General features: G+C 36.6%; 1 protein-coding gene across 1 annotated transcript in view; it reads left to right on the top strand.

Annotated features, from left to right (window-relative positions):
* Positions 1 to 15,419, top strand: part of LOC100642390 (delta-1-pyrroline-5-carboxylate dehydrogenase, mitochondrial) — a 43,596-nt gene extending 28,177 nt beyond the window's left edge. The window contains exon 8 of the mRNA XM_048410592.1: positions 15,276 to 15,419. The gene's annotated coding sequence lies outside the window, so the exon portion shown is untranslated. The remainder of the gene's footprint in view (positions 1 to 15,275) is intronic.
* Positions 15,420 to 16,753: the final 1,334 nt, after the last annotated feature.

The raw sequence follows: 16,753 nt of genomic DNA, 5'->3' as shown, positions 1-16,753 counted from the left end.
TTTAGAATTTTATCAAGGATGAGTGTGGTTACAGACTTTTGTTTTTAGGAAATAAAACACGCCGCTTACATTTGAAAATGGCACCTTCGGTTAGTTTAGAAATGGAATAGCGTCATAAATATAGTAGCAGATTGATAACTTGCGAGGTTGGTAAAAGGTGAATTCTCAACAGTCCAAAATTCTTACATTAATTCCTGTTGTTTTAAAAAATCCAAGGAATTCCGTAGTTCATGAAAGGTTCAAATAATTCCATCTTTTTGTTTAAGGGTAAGTAACCTTTTCCGTACTAGATGGAAATTTGTGTCGTGATTGTATTGATTAGAAAGTTTCATACGGAACGGATTTCAGGTAAATGTGTATCTATGTCGTGTTCGAAGCTTTGGATGCCATTCTCTCCTTCGCAAGATTAAATCTCGCGCGCGCTGTACACAATGTAATGCCGCGCGGAAAAATACTCCGGTCGAGGGTTTCATCTTGGGAAGATAAAAGCGTCTCGAGGATTCTTGGAAATCGACCGGAGTTCTATCGGAGGAATTTAAGAAAATCCACTGGAATCATTGCGAGAAACAATATATGAAAAACAAAAGAAGGAGATGAGTTTCGAACAAATTACCATCGAACGTATATTTTTGGCTGGTTTCTTCGAATATGGAAACCAAACATAAGATACGAAAATATAAAAAGATAGAAGAAACATAACTTTGCAGATTGTATTCATTCGTGTTATTAGTATCATGTTATTAATTTATATTTTATATGAATCATACTGTAAAATAGATCTTCCTAAATTTATATTCTCTAAGTATGTAAACATATATGTACGAGCCAAACAAAACGAATATAGTGATATATATTAATATTTCAAAATACATATACATCGTCCTATTAAAATCTAATTTAAACCCCATCTAACCTTAACAAATCAAAAAATGTTGTCATTTTTCAAACCATTCGATCGATAGAGACAAGTACGTATATAATGAAATACCAAATATCCGATCAAAATATCGCAAATATTTAAATATTTCAAAGTACGCAGATTATGTTACTAAAATCTAACTTTTACTCTATCCAACTTTCACAAGTGAAAAAATTTCATTTCATTTTTTCTTCAAATCATTCTATCTGTCGATATGAAGCAATAATTAATCGCAATAGGTTCACAATAAAATAGCAAATCACCGATCTTCCTGAACACTCAGCCACTTTTGCTAGCGTCGCAGGTTGTCGCGAATCAACAAAGAGGCGCGTCGTTGCTTTTCACAGAGACGGAAGCAGCAATGACCCATGGAAAGCGACGAGACATTCGTACGGCAATCAGGACGAAGCACGAAGAACCATTCAAGTTGTGGGCTTTCATCGTCGCCTTACAAGTTCCACCACTTTCCGTCCCCATCGCGGCTTTCTCGTCGTATATCTGGTTCGCCGCTCTTTTCCGACCTTTCCCTCGCTCCCTTCCAACCTTTCTTTCGCATTGGACACCCCTTTTACCCACGTACCACTCTTCCATCCTCTGTTTGAGCCTTGCCGAACTGTATATAAAGTGGTGCTACTAAATTGGAAACCGCAGCTTTGTCGATGCTATTGCCATCCTCTTCTCTTTACCTTGCTCGTTTCTTTTCCTCCCCATTGAGCCCACTACCCCTTTCCTCTTCGCTTCTTTTCTCGTTCAAACCGGTCCTGGTCAGGATGGATCGTTGTTAGAGTTGACATTGGGGCTGGATTTATTGGCCTGGCCCGTTTTTCGAACTTCTTTTGGGGTTGGTCGACCAAGCTTCGAGGGTCGCTGGATCTCACGGCTGGAAAATTCGTCTGTCCTGACGCTTTGATAACTTTTTCTCGCGCCTCGCTGCGAATCCTCGTCCTCCTCACTGGTTTTCCACGTCCGAGCCGCGGTTTTCTAATTTCTTCAGGTTCCTTCCTTCTAGTTCCCAGGTGTTTTTCGTTTTTTGCTTTCTCTCCCTCTCTCTCTTTTCTTTTTCTTTTCCTTCTTTTTTAATACTGTAATGGATGCTGAGGAGATAAGAGAGAGGAAGCGAAGCGAGAGCGTTTAGGTAGATTTCGCGTTACGTTTAAGGACGATAATGGTGACTTGAGTTTATTAAGCGAAGAGCTGCCAGAGTTGAGTAATTGCCATTTACGGTTCGCTGTTTAACATGAAAATATTGACCGGAACAATTTGGCCTTTGACAAAGACCAAGTTCGAAACTTTTGTCACTCGTTACGAAGAATAATGTTTTAAGATGGAATTTGAATTTAATTACTTCTAGACTTTCCTCTGCTTCCTGCAGGATGAAAAGTTGCTGCTACAAGAAACTAGAGACAACTTTCAGGCTTGTTATAGCTCACTATATAAACAATTTCTTTGAATATTTTTTAGATTAAAATGGTGATTATAATTCCATTATTTTTTAAATATCCAGCAACGTAGAAATTTCAAGGGAAATTTAATAAGAATTGGTCTCTACACATTAAAATTCATTACGTTCTGGTAATCTATCATGGTCTAATTATTATCACGAAAGCATTGGCTTCTACTTCGATCAGATTGCAAAGCTCGGTACGGATAGTAGAACGCGGAGATCGTCGATTTCTACCACGGATGAGTATGGATAGATATCAAACCGATGAATTTAATATATGAGGAGGTCGACTTACACGGAATTAATTAGAACTATTCTGCATTCGGCAAGTACCATCGCTTGAAAATGTCCGGCAGATATTACTCGACCCCTTGCTGTTCTACTACGTATAATATCACGAAATTTACCGATCTACGTTTGCTAAGAAACAAAAGTGCAGCATTTATGGGATCATCTACGTTATTATAATTTTTAGATTTTGTATGGAATAATAATAAAAATTAATTGTAAAACAACTATGTAACTACGTTTCAACAGGTCATAATCAACGGGTCACTTAACTAAACATCAACTTGATCTTGATCTGACCTCGACTTCAATTAAAATATTCAATTAAATTAAAATCGACCTTGATCTAGTTTTGACTTGATCTTTAGCTAACATTAATTTCAATTTGTAGTCAAATTGACCTCCACTTGATTCCATTATCGAAAGCAATATATTTTAGCATTATTTTAAAGCAATATAATAATCGATATATTTTATCAAAAGAAGAAAAGGAAGGTTTCGGTTGTATTTTATTTCATACTTTAACGTGTATCCAATCGAAACCTCTATGATTCCTTCATCATGCAATCTTCATACGTTAGCGTGTATTTTTTAAAAACATGACGTAGAAATGTCTCGAAGGACGCTCGAACAAGAACTCATTCAACTTTCTTGCTTTCATTCTATGTATATACTTGGCGGTAATCTCTCCTCGCTCGTTGACCTCGACGACTGAGCAAAATTTCGCGATATCTGGAAGAAAGAAAAAGAAAAGCACACGTCTGTCCTCGAGACTTTTTTCGCGGATTTCATCCGACGATATTATAACTCTCGAGGAAAGGGACTGCGCGCTCGAGTCGTTGGAAGAATGGCGGGTATCGACGTCTTCGGATTAAAGTTAATCCGGTTGAATCGGCATTCTCGTGGAAACCACGGACGCGGTGCACTTTAGCTGATTGCTTGATTTAACGTAAACGGAGGCACAACCCACGAAGGAGAGAGGCTGCAAGGCGAGTCGGAAAATGCGCTTTGCTTTGTCTGCCCGTCGCGATATCGCCCATGGTCTTCCGTTTTCCTCTCGACTTTCGCACGCTAACCTGCGCTCCTTGTAGAACATTCGTTTCCACCAGATGCTCGACGATGATTATCATCGAAGGTAGAATAGAACTGCAATATTACGTAGAACAATGTGATTTACTGTTAAGTGGTACATGTCTACGTCCTCCTATTTTAACTTTCTGTTTTTTACAACGAAGCTGGAAAGTTTACAAAGAGTTAACACGTTGACTGCTACGTGAATCTCATATGTATTGTACATTGAGTTGGCTAATAATTTCGTCTGTCTTTTATTTAGTGTATAATATCTCGAAGAACGTTGTAAAAATTATTCAAAGAAAGTAAAGAAATTTTTCGATGGGGAATATAAATTTTGTAGGGCAATAGTACAGATATCTTACTTTACTTAGTGTATAATATTTCGAAGAACGTTGTAAAAGTTATTCAAAGAAAGTAAAGAAATATTTTCATGAGAAATATAAATTTTGTAGGGCCATAGTACAGATATTTTACTTTGTGATTAGGTAGACTTTATATGAAAGCAATAAACACTTGACGTGCACTTTGAAGAAAATATAAATAAACGTATTACTCAATCTAATATCGTAGGGATGATAGAGCGGATGACTATTATGACAGGTTGAACTATTATTTTATTGCTAGGTAAAAAGAGAGTACGCTCACACTCGCTGGCGAAGAATCTCTCGTCTTCACGCAGCCACTCGTTGCAAGCGCACACATGCACATATTTTTTGGCTTAAATCTGCGTGTCTCACAAGGATTGCCCGTAGTCACGAGTCCATCATCGCTTGCTGATCTTAAGACTAAACAGAAAACTATGGATATTTAAACTATCTACAATGTAACACTTATCCTAACTTATATACTAACACTATAATAGTTTGTTGAATATTTCTTAATCTATGAAATTTATCTTATTTTAATTATTCTGAAAAATGTGGCAACATTTGATCGAATCACCGATGATCACCAATGATCACCATGGCACTCAACGTGTTAATCAGTGTGGTTTCCGGAAGATTCGACATTGCGTCACGCGTCTTTCTTTCCGCTAAAAACTTGAGATATAGTTACAAGTCGACATTTTCTTTTTGCAATATAGAGATATGAGATGTAGGATTAATTTACGATCGATAAGTCGGAGTTTAAGTAAATGCTCGGGCTGTACCGGGAACAGTAACGAACCGAGACGCGGAATAAGTGTTTCCCGTGTTCGTGGCAATCTCCGAGAGTGAAAGGTGTCTCGAGAATGGATAGAATTTATTCCGTAGAAGTTCCGAAGGTACAGGGCTGTCTCGTTGGAAAAATTTCTCCCCGGATAGGTTCCGCGCCGTTCATAGAATACTTGAAGACGGTTGCTCTCTTTGTAACAAAAGAAGATACGATCAAAACAGAGCTTGCCGCAGTATCCCTTTGAACGTTTCGAATTCTTCACCGACATGATTTTCACCAAGTGGTGAAGACGTTTTTAGAGGCAAATGAAACCAATTTTCTGTGGAAATGATAGTGAAAATGGAAATATATATCTGGTATTTATAGAAGATAGTCTTGTTCATCTTAATTCTGTTGCATGAACAGAGATACCTATCGATATTCCAATTTCTCTTTTATCGAGCCAATTCGAAGAGACTATTTTACGGTACATTGCACATTCTAACGTTATAGCAAAATTTCAATTATAGTTATATAATACTCATTTTTATTTTATTAATACAGTGTAAGAGAAAATTCTTTTCAACCTCAGAGTCCCGAAGAACCAGAAAGGTGGCTTCTGATAGCTAGGAGACATATTGGAATTCTGGAAAATTCAGCCCTTGGATTTTTCCCTTTCTTCGGTTTTATGAATCATGCGAACCAACCGCCTGGTACCAGTTACCAGCAACTAGAGTAACGACGAAAATGTTGTCGTTCTACGTGATTGAATATCGATTATGTGTCGAAACCTCTTCTTGCTTGCTAGCATGGTCAGCAAGGAACCCATCACCGGATACCAAAATCCCAATGATTTACGAAAAAGAAAGATTCTTAAGTAAACGATTCGTGAAAGCCTCCTTTTGATATAAGAACTACGGTCGCGTGCCTATCCATCTGTGAATCTCTCGATTTTTTAACTAGCCTAATCGACTTTCTCTTCGACAGTTGATTATGTTTCGATATATAGGGTACGAAAGGAATTCGATTGATAAGTTCTTCTATCTTATCTAAAATATTTTAATTGACGGTTATCACGTGTTGATTTTCACTTTTGGTTAGAATTAATAGAATGGAGATGTCTCCTTTTGTATTGGATTTTAATTGTACAAATGTAATATAATGGAAGTGTTTCTTTTTTTCTACGAAGAAAGATATTCTTTCGTGTATTATTCAAATTAGGTAAATGCCAGAGAAGATCGAAATAGAATTTAAAATTTGATTCTACGTCAAAGCTTTCGTATTAATATGCTGTTCAACAGTTGTGTTGAAATTAGGTTTAAAATTATATGAATTTTTGATGAATATCGAGAAACGATATAGAAATCACGTAAGGGTTATTTAAATTGCATAACAAAAATTTGTATAATAAATACTTATTATACACTGGGTAATAATGAAATAAACTTGCATCATGCCAAAATCAACGCGCAAGCCTTCAATCTTCGCATAAATTACACGCACAGGCGACCGAAAGGTTCCTCAACTTCGTACTCTTGGAACAAAATTTCGCTGAAATTATAAGGAAGCAGCAGAAAATTATAATTGAAAGAAGAAGATACAATCAAATTGATTCATAATTATTAGATAACTTACTAAACAATTACAGGTTCTTCGAAGTAGACTGGCATTAATGAGGATTGAGTTTACTGGTTATTAAACTCTGAATCTCCTTCCGGTTCTTCGATATAGAATTTCCAAAGAACGTTCTTCACGGTGTTCACGTTCGCGATAGAAAATTTAAATTCTTAAGATATATTGAAATACTAAAATTTCATGACATCGATTCGTTTTCTATCGCAAAACGAAGAATATTTATAATCAATGAATGTGATTTACGTTAATTACTAATTATATCTGGTATCAACATAATTTGGCGTTCATGCTCTCTGCTGATTTTCTCATCAAATCGTAAAGATCCAGTGAATTTTGTCTAATACTTATGGCACATATCTAGTTTCCTTGTGTAAGTATGTGCGCGCATGTAGTAGAAAATTGATACTAAGTGGAGATATCGCGAGTTAGCGAACCTTTCTAAAATATTTACCGAATACTCAGTACCAGGTGTTTAACTTTCGACGCTGTCATCTATTGTAGAACTTAAACATCACACTTAACCCTCTGTTTGCGAACTATTCCTGGTCCACTTTCTAGAAGATTTGTGTTTGTAACCTTTATTAACGTTATTTGTAGAACTGTATATCGCTTGATTGTCTAGTGCATTTCAGCGAATCACAATTTCAAGCGGGTCAATCGTTTATTTAAGCTTTGAGCAAGTTTAGGTCTTCTCAAGGATCAGATTAAATCCCTGAACAGTTTATTTTCTAAAGAAAATTACTCGGCTTAAGAAACTTATTTCAACATTCAAAGACCAAATGGATCAATTTCAATATGTTATGCTTCGAATCAGAACATTCTCGAAGATTAACTCAAGCTCACAACAAATCAAACTATCAATGAAACGTATATTCGTCATAGATAGCCTTAGATCTTTAATGATTCTTTGCTTTGTACAGGAGTATACTCAATATACTATATTTAAAATTTTACTAAACCCTACGACAAGAGCTAAATTCTCTAACAAAATTTTCATAAACTATAACAGAAGATTAATTTAAGTTTAATTTAAGAAGAATATTTTAATATTCAAATGCTTGAAATTAGAACGTCCACGATCATCAATTATCTAGTTACGTATACATTTAACGATACAAGTACTCGTTCTTTAAATCAGTAGTCAGATACTAATCAATTTTCACTTTGCACAGCTAGGTCTAATAGATTCACCGTTGGTATCAGATCGCAGTCGGTCGTATTTCCTCGTCTCGAGCCGCAAGTCTAACGGCCGGTTACTCGACGATCCCTTCGAGTTCTCGAAGAACGTTAGGATCCCTTGTGAGAATGGAAGTGAATTCGATTCCTCGAAGAATCCAGTTTCTGTCTGATGCCCTTTCTTTTTCGCTCGTACCGGGCGGAGATTCAAATCTCGAGTCGATCGACTCGAGACCACTTTGGCGTCGATCGAGTCTCTCCTTTGGTAGATTCCACCTCTTCCACTTATCCGACTGGACGATAACATCGAGAAATAATCCGGCGGTTTCCTACCAGGCGCAAGTTTTCGGGGAGAACCGTCTTATTATACCCGACGACCGGGATTACCGTGACCGGTTCAAGGTCGCTGCATCGATCTTACTGGGAAGCTTTTCCTACAATTTCGTGGTTATCACTTTCGCTGAAGGCTGCTTGATCGTCGTTCGATGCTTCTACCTTTTTTGCATTAAGTTGGATTGAATTAATTTTCTATGAATTTTAGATTATTATTTTAGAACGTATATCGTTGTTTTGTTGGAATATCGTCAATTCTGAGATATCCGTAAAGATTCGATTTAAGATTGAATTATTAGATCGTAACATATGAAATGTTCGATTTTGAACGAACAATACTTCACTGGATATTAAATGGTATTCCTGTGTTTCAGAATATTTGTGGACTATATGCGAAGATACACGTTAAGTTAATATAGAAAGGTTATAAGTTGTTTTTTACAGAAGTTACAGGCCTTTTAGTAGTAGCCTTAATTTTTATCTAGAAGAATTTTACAAGTATAAATAATTATAAATATAAATAATATCAGTAGCTTATTACATGTGTAGATATGTGATAAGCGTTAACCGGGTGCTAATTCTTTTATCAACAGTTATTGACTCAACAAATATACTTTTGATAAGCCTCTGAAGAGATTTCTGATGTTTTGTTAATTTACACTCGAATATAATGGCAAACACAAGACACAAGATATAATATGTCTCGTGATTTACTAACGCATATTGTAAGTAATATGTCACTTTCGAATACGTACGTATGCACTTTACGTTTAAAATCGGTCGTTCAACCTGTCATTTTCTATTTTTCTATGTCGCGCTCCATTATATGAACGCGTTACATGCGATTTTTCTCTTTTCATTACCTTTTTCACGCCGTACAAGCCCGTTCGAAGGAGGCCGAGATAAAACACGATTTGGGGCGCGCGGTGGCTGAAGGTAGGCGCAACTCTCAAGGAAAATATTGACCTTTCCGCGAAAGTTGTTCAGAAATCTCCGCAAACTATACCTGGAGCACCACCTGGAAGAGGGCTTCGGCCTGTTTTCACAGTTGGCGGCGCTTTCGTTAAAATCGATTCCGCGTCTGTCGTGTCTGACTCGCGAACACGCGGCTGCTACGAATTTTTCTCTTTTTCTTTACTGCCGTTAAATTTTAGATTTTTTGTATTTATCAATATTACGACCAATAATCCTATTAAATAAAAATTTGTAATCAACATCGATAATTTTCAGCATTTTCAACACGTTTGCTGTCACTCTGTTTTACGACATTCTTGATCTTCTTACGTTTCACGCAAACGATTCATCGATGCGCAAATTAATTAATTCGCGTGACATTGAATGATTCAAGGTTCTTATCTTTCATCTAAGTTACATCCAGCATTATCGAACCGATAACTAGAGTGTCAAGGATCTACTAAATTAACCGACACGTGGGACGTCTGAGATTAGATCGATTGTGACTGGAGCAATTAAAACCGTAGGTATTAAACCGTCTGGCAGGTTCGTTTTACTAATTTACGACAGTGGAACTTAAATAGAAATCCGTTTGGTACCCTATCCTGAATATTTTACATTCTTCTGCATATTCTATGCGTTTTTGAATTGAACCTTCGAGTTCGCACTTGTAAATCGTAAGTATCAATAAACGTATAAACATTCACAGCATATGAATTACGAATTACGTTTTCAATTAATACATTTTTCGATACAAAAGTACAATATTTCTAGGGAATTTGTTTTTGCAATGCACAAATTTGATTTATAGATATGTTATGTCGCTTCGATATTTGCGAAACAAAATGTATTTTCGACTTTAAACACTCTTTTTATTACAAACACAGCGATGAAACAATATTTATGATACCAAAACTGGCGACATATATTTATAAAGAGGGCTGCTATTATCACAAGAACAGCAATGAAACAATCGGTAAAATTGAACAATACGCTTTACGAACAATTTAGACCCAGGGTGTCTTTATGCGCATTATACGTATATTCGACTGTTTGGTCAATTATATGAAAACTTTCCATGGTTTGTACCTCTCTTTATTCGTGCTCGAACAAAATCTCATTCTTCTTTCTTTCTTTCTTCCTCTTCCTTAAATATTGTTTGCATAATACCGAGGCTAGGAGCCAGTTGCTTAATGATCCGGCCTCATCAACTTCCGTCTTTCGTTTTAATCTCGATTCCTTTCGTACAAAGGTCATCCACGACGCTCTTAATCTGCATCCCTGTCCATCCTTTTCCACGATTTCTTTTTCGTCCGTAATCTTCCTCCCTTCTTCCGCGTACCTAGCCATTTCAACTCTTCGTATTTATACCTCCGTTTAAGACGATTTCTACTCTTCACCTCTCCTTCATTCCCCTTTTCCATACTACCTGAATTTTCCGTCATTTAATCAGTCACTGTCTCAAAGAAGTTCACCGTCTAATTACCGCTATTGCCACACCGCTGTTTTACGTAAGCAATTATCGTCACGCGATTTCGCTCCCCGCGAGAACAATGGAACGTGACAATGGAAAAGAAATACAATTTTTGGTTATTTAAAGCTTTGAGAAGCGATTGTTTGTTGAGACATTGATAAGTTTCCGGCAAACAGAATAATCGGATAGTAGCTGCAATTTATACAATTTTCTTTTATTTCGTGACTGAAACTGTTATTGAAGACGCGAAGATGTTTATTATTATTAGACTGCGGATCTCTGTATATCCATAGAGAAATTTAAAAATTGTAGGAACGCAGAGAATTCGCGTAATATGCAAAGGTACATAAAATACGCAAAGCTTAGCATCTATTATAATATTTGGTAGCAGTATAATATTTCGTAAAACAAGTTTCTGTCCCCTTATTTGTCTTTGTAGAAATTCGCATAACGAGCCGCAGTTTAATTATCACTGGTGAAGTTAGTAATCCCGTGACATTCAAAATTAGTTCGATCGTGAAAGAGAGTCTAGAAGATGTTACTTTCATATTTTTCTATTGTTTTATCGATACAAATTGCTGCGGTCTCTCAAAAAAAAAAAAAAAATCCCCAGCGATCACGTTTGTCCGCCGAACGGCGCGCGGCGAATTGCATCGAGTTTCCGTATCGGCTTTTAGCCGTGTCCCCGAAGGCTCCCTCCATCTTTATTCTCGGCGGGAACCTCGGCGCAACTTGTCGCTATTCATTTACCCTTTTTCCCTCGTTCCCAAGGGAGACGATCTTCCTTCGTTCTCTTGCGGGACACTTTCAGCCTCCGGCTCCGGACCGGAGACGTTTTGAGAAAGTGCGAACGATTGGGATTGTCTCGTCTTTTACACCGTGAAAGGACAGCCACGGCCTCGATGCACTTGAGACTCCGGTGAACAAAGGATCGGGCGATATTTTTTGCCCGAGGGAACGGACCAACCCGACAATTACGACGATCGATACCATCTTCTCCCTGCGATCATTAAAATGCTTTATTTTTATTTTTCTTCTTTTATTCTCCGCCGTTTTATTAAATTCTTCTTTTTGTCTTTCTCTCTTTAGAATATTTTTCTCTTACCGTGTTGACTGCTGCGAGGCAGACGCCGATGATCGCCACTTGACTTGCTAATGGCGCGATAGGGAAATTTTCTGATAGACCTGGGATTAATTAAAACACTCGATTCGAATAAACGATATTGTTTTTGGAACTTTTAATACTGTCGATGTCATTACATCAGTCGATGTTAAGTATCGTGTGTGCTATAAAGCAGGAAGTATTGTTTTACGATCAGATGTAGAGCAAGATTTCACTATGTCACACTTCACACTTCATTAAATCGTAAAAGAGTCATAGTATTATTAACCAATTCTTAATGTTTCTCTTATCTTCTATCTTGTACCATCCAATTCCTATACTTCTCTATAATTGTCACATTTGGTACCCTAATGAGAAACAGTTTATTTATTTGTTATTTATTTGTCATTTGCTTAATTGTCAAATGTTCATAATAAAGGAACACATAGCGCAAGTTTATGCGAATTATCAGGATTTATAGAAACAGATCAGCTGATATTTGAGGATAATCGTTGGTTATATTTACAAAGGAGAGTTTGCAAGTTAACTTTTCATCTTTCTTTTTTCAAAGACATTGATCGATTGGTCAGCGATAAGAAAAACGAGGCAGAGTTACTTGAAATTTCGCAGTGTCTTATACGAAATTCAGTCTCAGTAATCCAGCCTCGTAGTTCCGTAATCAGGTGAAGTAGGGCGCTATAATTACAGACGCAATTTGTTTCGAGCGTCGATGCACGACTGCTTGGAAGTAGCTCAAGGATCATCGTCTTCACTCCGCCTCTCCTGTTCCGCCTCCGTGAATGCCGGGGAAACCGACAGAGAGAGTAGTAAATGCCCCTGAAGTGAAACGCCGTCGAAATAAACGGTGAATCTCGATCGGTCAGTACTCGTGAGTACTATACTGACGTATCGTCAGTATTAGAACGTTTCACGGCTCTAGTTAACGACTAGATTGTTCCCTTCTATCGATCTTTTTCTAGTCTCGAATATTGTTACCTGCTCGCTGCCAATTGGCATATTTCTTATCAAAACGAGGAATATAATTAATTGATTAGAATTAAAATGACACAACGAAAATAAATAATTCTGTGTAATCAGATTTCTATCCTCGTCAAATTAAATATTAACATTACCAGGAACATTTTTTCTCATCATTGCCTTGATCGAACTATTTTATCAAATATCAAATCAAATTCACAATTTAACATTTCTTTCGTTGAACTGATTGTGCTGTTTAGTCCATTTCACAATTTCATTGTGATTGTAAGCTACTCAGGTTATTAAGATAGCAATAATTCAATAAATTATTAATAATACAAATACGTGAATAAATTATTGTAATACGAAATATAATATTTATGTCTCATTAATTTGTAATATTTATAAGACTGTGAATTATTATTTATCCAGTAATTATTGTCGAAGCTTAAAATCTATTATTTATCGTTGATGTATCAACAGTTATACGGTTATAGAATTAAAATCGTTGATATTATTTACACATAAACACGTGACTGTTATGAGGCCAGCGTACCTATATGTCGCATTCGAAACTTAACAGTAATACGACTCTGTTCGAGGGATAGTAACTTCCGGGTACATCCGCTGGAACCGGAAACATCGTTAATCAACGAATGATATATAAAGTTTGGGGGCAAATAAAGTAGCCGAGCAAACGTCCCGGCGTAGAAAATTACTTTCACGATGACGATGAAGAGACGGAAAAGGAAGAAAGAAGGAAAGAAAGAAAGTATAAGACGAGGTGTCGACGGGAATCCAAGAAACGGCTGGAAATAAGAAATGTCATTAAAGTTCCTCCATAGGCCACGTGTCGATTCCTTTCCTATCACGGTACCACCCTTCGAGATCTCCACTTTTTTCCCTATCCCTCGCTTCTTTGATTATTCCTCATTTTCATCCACCACCACGGCACCTGATATTTGCATTGGAAATTTCTGATGAAGTGGGGATGGTCACAGGAACCAGACCGCGACAACTCTTTCTTTACTTCTTCCGTTTTCTTCGTCTTCTACTTTTTCTCGGGACGGCTTTCTTTGATTCCTTCTATCTCTTCCACTTCTGGCGTTTATCGGTCACGAAGTTTTTAATTGCGAGTCCTTGAATTCTTATTCTGAGAATGGAGAATAAATGTTAGATACGTTTAATATCAATATTGTTGAGAAATAATTCATAGAAAATTATCATTCTATTTATTTATATTGCCGTACACGTGTTACAAGGGTTCATTAGGTGAAAGTAAATTTCATATAAATCCATATGAAACAATGTGTAATACAAGCAGAAAAAGTAGAAAATTCTTAAAAATTGTTGTAAGTCTATCTGATCATTTTCGTGTTAACACTACAATTCATTTATTTCATGTTCATTCGTTAATTATTTATTCTTAAAGCATAGAATAAAATCAAATGCTGTAAAAATTAAGTAACTCGATTCAAACCAAAACTTAATCACTATATCAACAATGCTAATAGAGATCTAAATTCCATCAATATCCAAAGCTAACGATAATCCCGGTTCCAGTACCGAGCCAGGCTAAAAATTCTTCCACAAACTACTCTTTTCGCCTGTCACGTGACACATCATACTCACTGCGTCGCATTATCACACGTTCTCCTATAAACACGAGTTTTGTCTCGCGAAATGAAACTTTCCGGACCGTGGCATTTGCAAATCACGCGCGGAACGTCAACCGTGTACGTCAGCCGAGTAAGAAGATCGGCAGTGATTTGATTTTTTACTCATTACCAGTCAGACAAGAATTTTTATTTCGCCACGGTTGTCTCAGGTTTCTCATTTTCTTCTTCTTTATTCGTTTCATTCCATTTTACCGTTGCGTTTTACAGGATGCCATAAAAAAAGAGTCACCGCGTATGTAAAATACGATATTGATCAAATGGCCGCTTCCACTTCTTTTACAAATGTGTGCCAGTTCAAACGTCATTTTTCATAACATTTTCTCGTAGTATTTGTTCAATTTCTTATCGAATAATATCGTTGAATGGCTCGATTGTGGTCGATTTATTTGCATAGGCGTCTTCCTTTTTAGTGTCACTACCTTTGAACATAATCCCGGTGATCGATATCGATAATAACTTTCTATTATGATAAAATCGAACGAATACAGCACGGTGTATAATATATCAGCCGAGAAATGGAATGACGATAAAACAAAAATGTAACATCTCTTTCATGACACGGTGTATAATCTTCCTTATCCGCTGACGTAAATACGCTGATAGGATTTCGTGACGCCAGTGTACACCCCATAGAAATACGTTTCATCGTAATACGATACGCGGCCATGAATAATAATATTTACCCACGAACGTTTCGTCAGGAAGCGACGGTAGTGAATAGCCGGAAGGATATCTCCCTATCTATAACAAGCGAATTCGATCGTCGATCTCCCACGAAAGTCCACGATTTCCCCTTGATGCACGTTGTTATTCATTTGCCCATGGTGGATTTAATTAGTTTTCGACCGATCCTCGGCCTTGGCACTAATTAAACTCGCTCTCGCTCCTCTTTCTCCCTCCGTTTTATCGCTTGTGCCGCCTTGTGGGGTCGTGTAGGCGGTGTGAAAGAGTTGTACGAATTTGTTTTAATTGTTAATTGGCGAAAAAAGGAACCACGTCTCGGGGGAATGTTCAAAATAACGAGTATAAAGATGCAAATTGGGGAACAACCGTATAACGTTGTCCAATTTTTTTCTGTTCATTAGGCTCCGAGAGGCTCGCCGATTTTTGTGACAGATTCCATGGCGCCTTTTTTCAATGCTGATGAAATTGAAAGGGATCCCGATTGTATTCACGTTTACTGACCAATTGTTGATAAAATTAATACGCCTAAGTCTAAGATAAATTATTACAGGTAATTACAATATCATGTACTTGTTAAATGTAAAATATCGAATTCACAGTTCTGGTTACAGTTACATAACATACATATTACATATTTATACAATGTATACATAGGTACACGTATAAACCAATAATGGAACACCGTGATATCTGAACATTAATAAGTCATTGTACGTACATATGTACGTATATGACATTTTGTGTAAATATATAAATATAAATCGATATAATAGATATAATAATAATATATATACATAATAATATATATAATAATAATATATCAAATATATTTCTATTATTCGAATTATTTCTATTCTATTCTACACACACTATTCACGTTTACTAGTACATGCCTGTTTTCGTGCATTCTCTCCTGTTTTACAACGATATAACCGGCACTTCGAGACTTCCCCACGTGCCTTCGACCAAGCTACGTCTTTGACGGTGGTCTTTGAAGGTGGCCTCTTCGTGAATTCCATCGACGAGCGCGACCTAATTGCTCCGAACTACGTTTCGCGCAATCGAATTTCCGACGATTCCGCCACCCTCGCGTATCGATTTCCTGTTCGTTGGCTAGTGCGATTAATTTCGCTCGAGCAGTAACTTACTCGCGGTATGATAATTAAAATAATGTTGTCGAATCACGATACTATATACCGATTTTGGTCGCGATACCAACGGAACAGGCTGATCCAAGGAGAAACGGAGACGGAGAGGTGTCGTGTTGTCGGTACGTACATTACGTGTTAAAAATTTAGAATCATCATAGGTATATAGAATTGAAAGAAATTGTTAATTTAAAGTCCGTATTTATTTTAGAAAATTCTTTAGGCAAAAATCTATCAAAGTTAAAAAAATTAATATTGATACATATATAAGTATATTAAATTAAATTGAAAACATATATAAGTATATTAAATTAATTAAATTTCCTATCATTTAGTAGTAGATTTGTATGTCTACAGAAAATTGGTACTGTAAAAATTAAATATAAAATCGGATTAAAAAAGCACTTCACCGGAAGATAAGTACTTTTTTTAACTACCATAAATCAAGTAGTATATACAAAAGTTATTAACTTGCTTAAAATACTTCAAATTCATACTGACCTATCATCCCACGTGATTTTTCCATTCCTTTTATGTCTATGATTTCTTTACGTAGCTAATAACCCATACAATCATTTAGTACGATCACAAGCAACTGAAGGAAAAAGAAAAAAACAGTAAAGAACAAACAAAGACGAAATTCCAATAAAGAGCGTTCGATCGAGCGAACGTAAAAGAAGTTCAAAGAGTAATTTGATGAACCAACAAATTCGAAAATTAAATCGATCTGA

This window comes from Bombus terrestris, chromosome 11, assembly GCF_910591885.1.
Source record: "Bombus terrestris chromosome 11, iyBomTerr1.2, whole genome shotgun sequence".
Classification (NCBI taxonomy): domain Eukaryota; kingdom Metazoa; phylum Arthropoda; class Insecta; order Hymenoptera; family Apidae; genus Bombus; species Bombus terrestris.
Note: the sequence above shows the minus strand (reverse complement) of the source record. Positions and strands in the feature narration are given on the sequence as shown.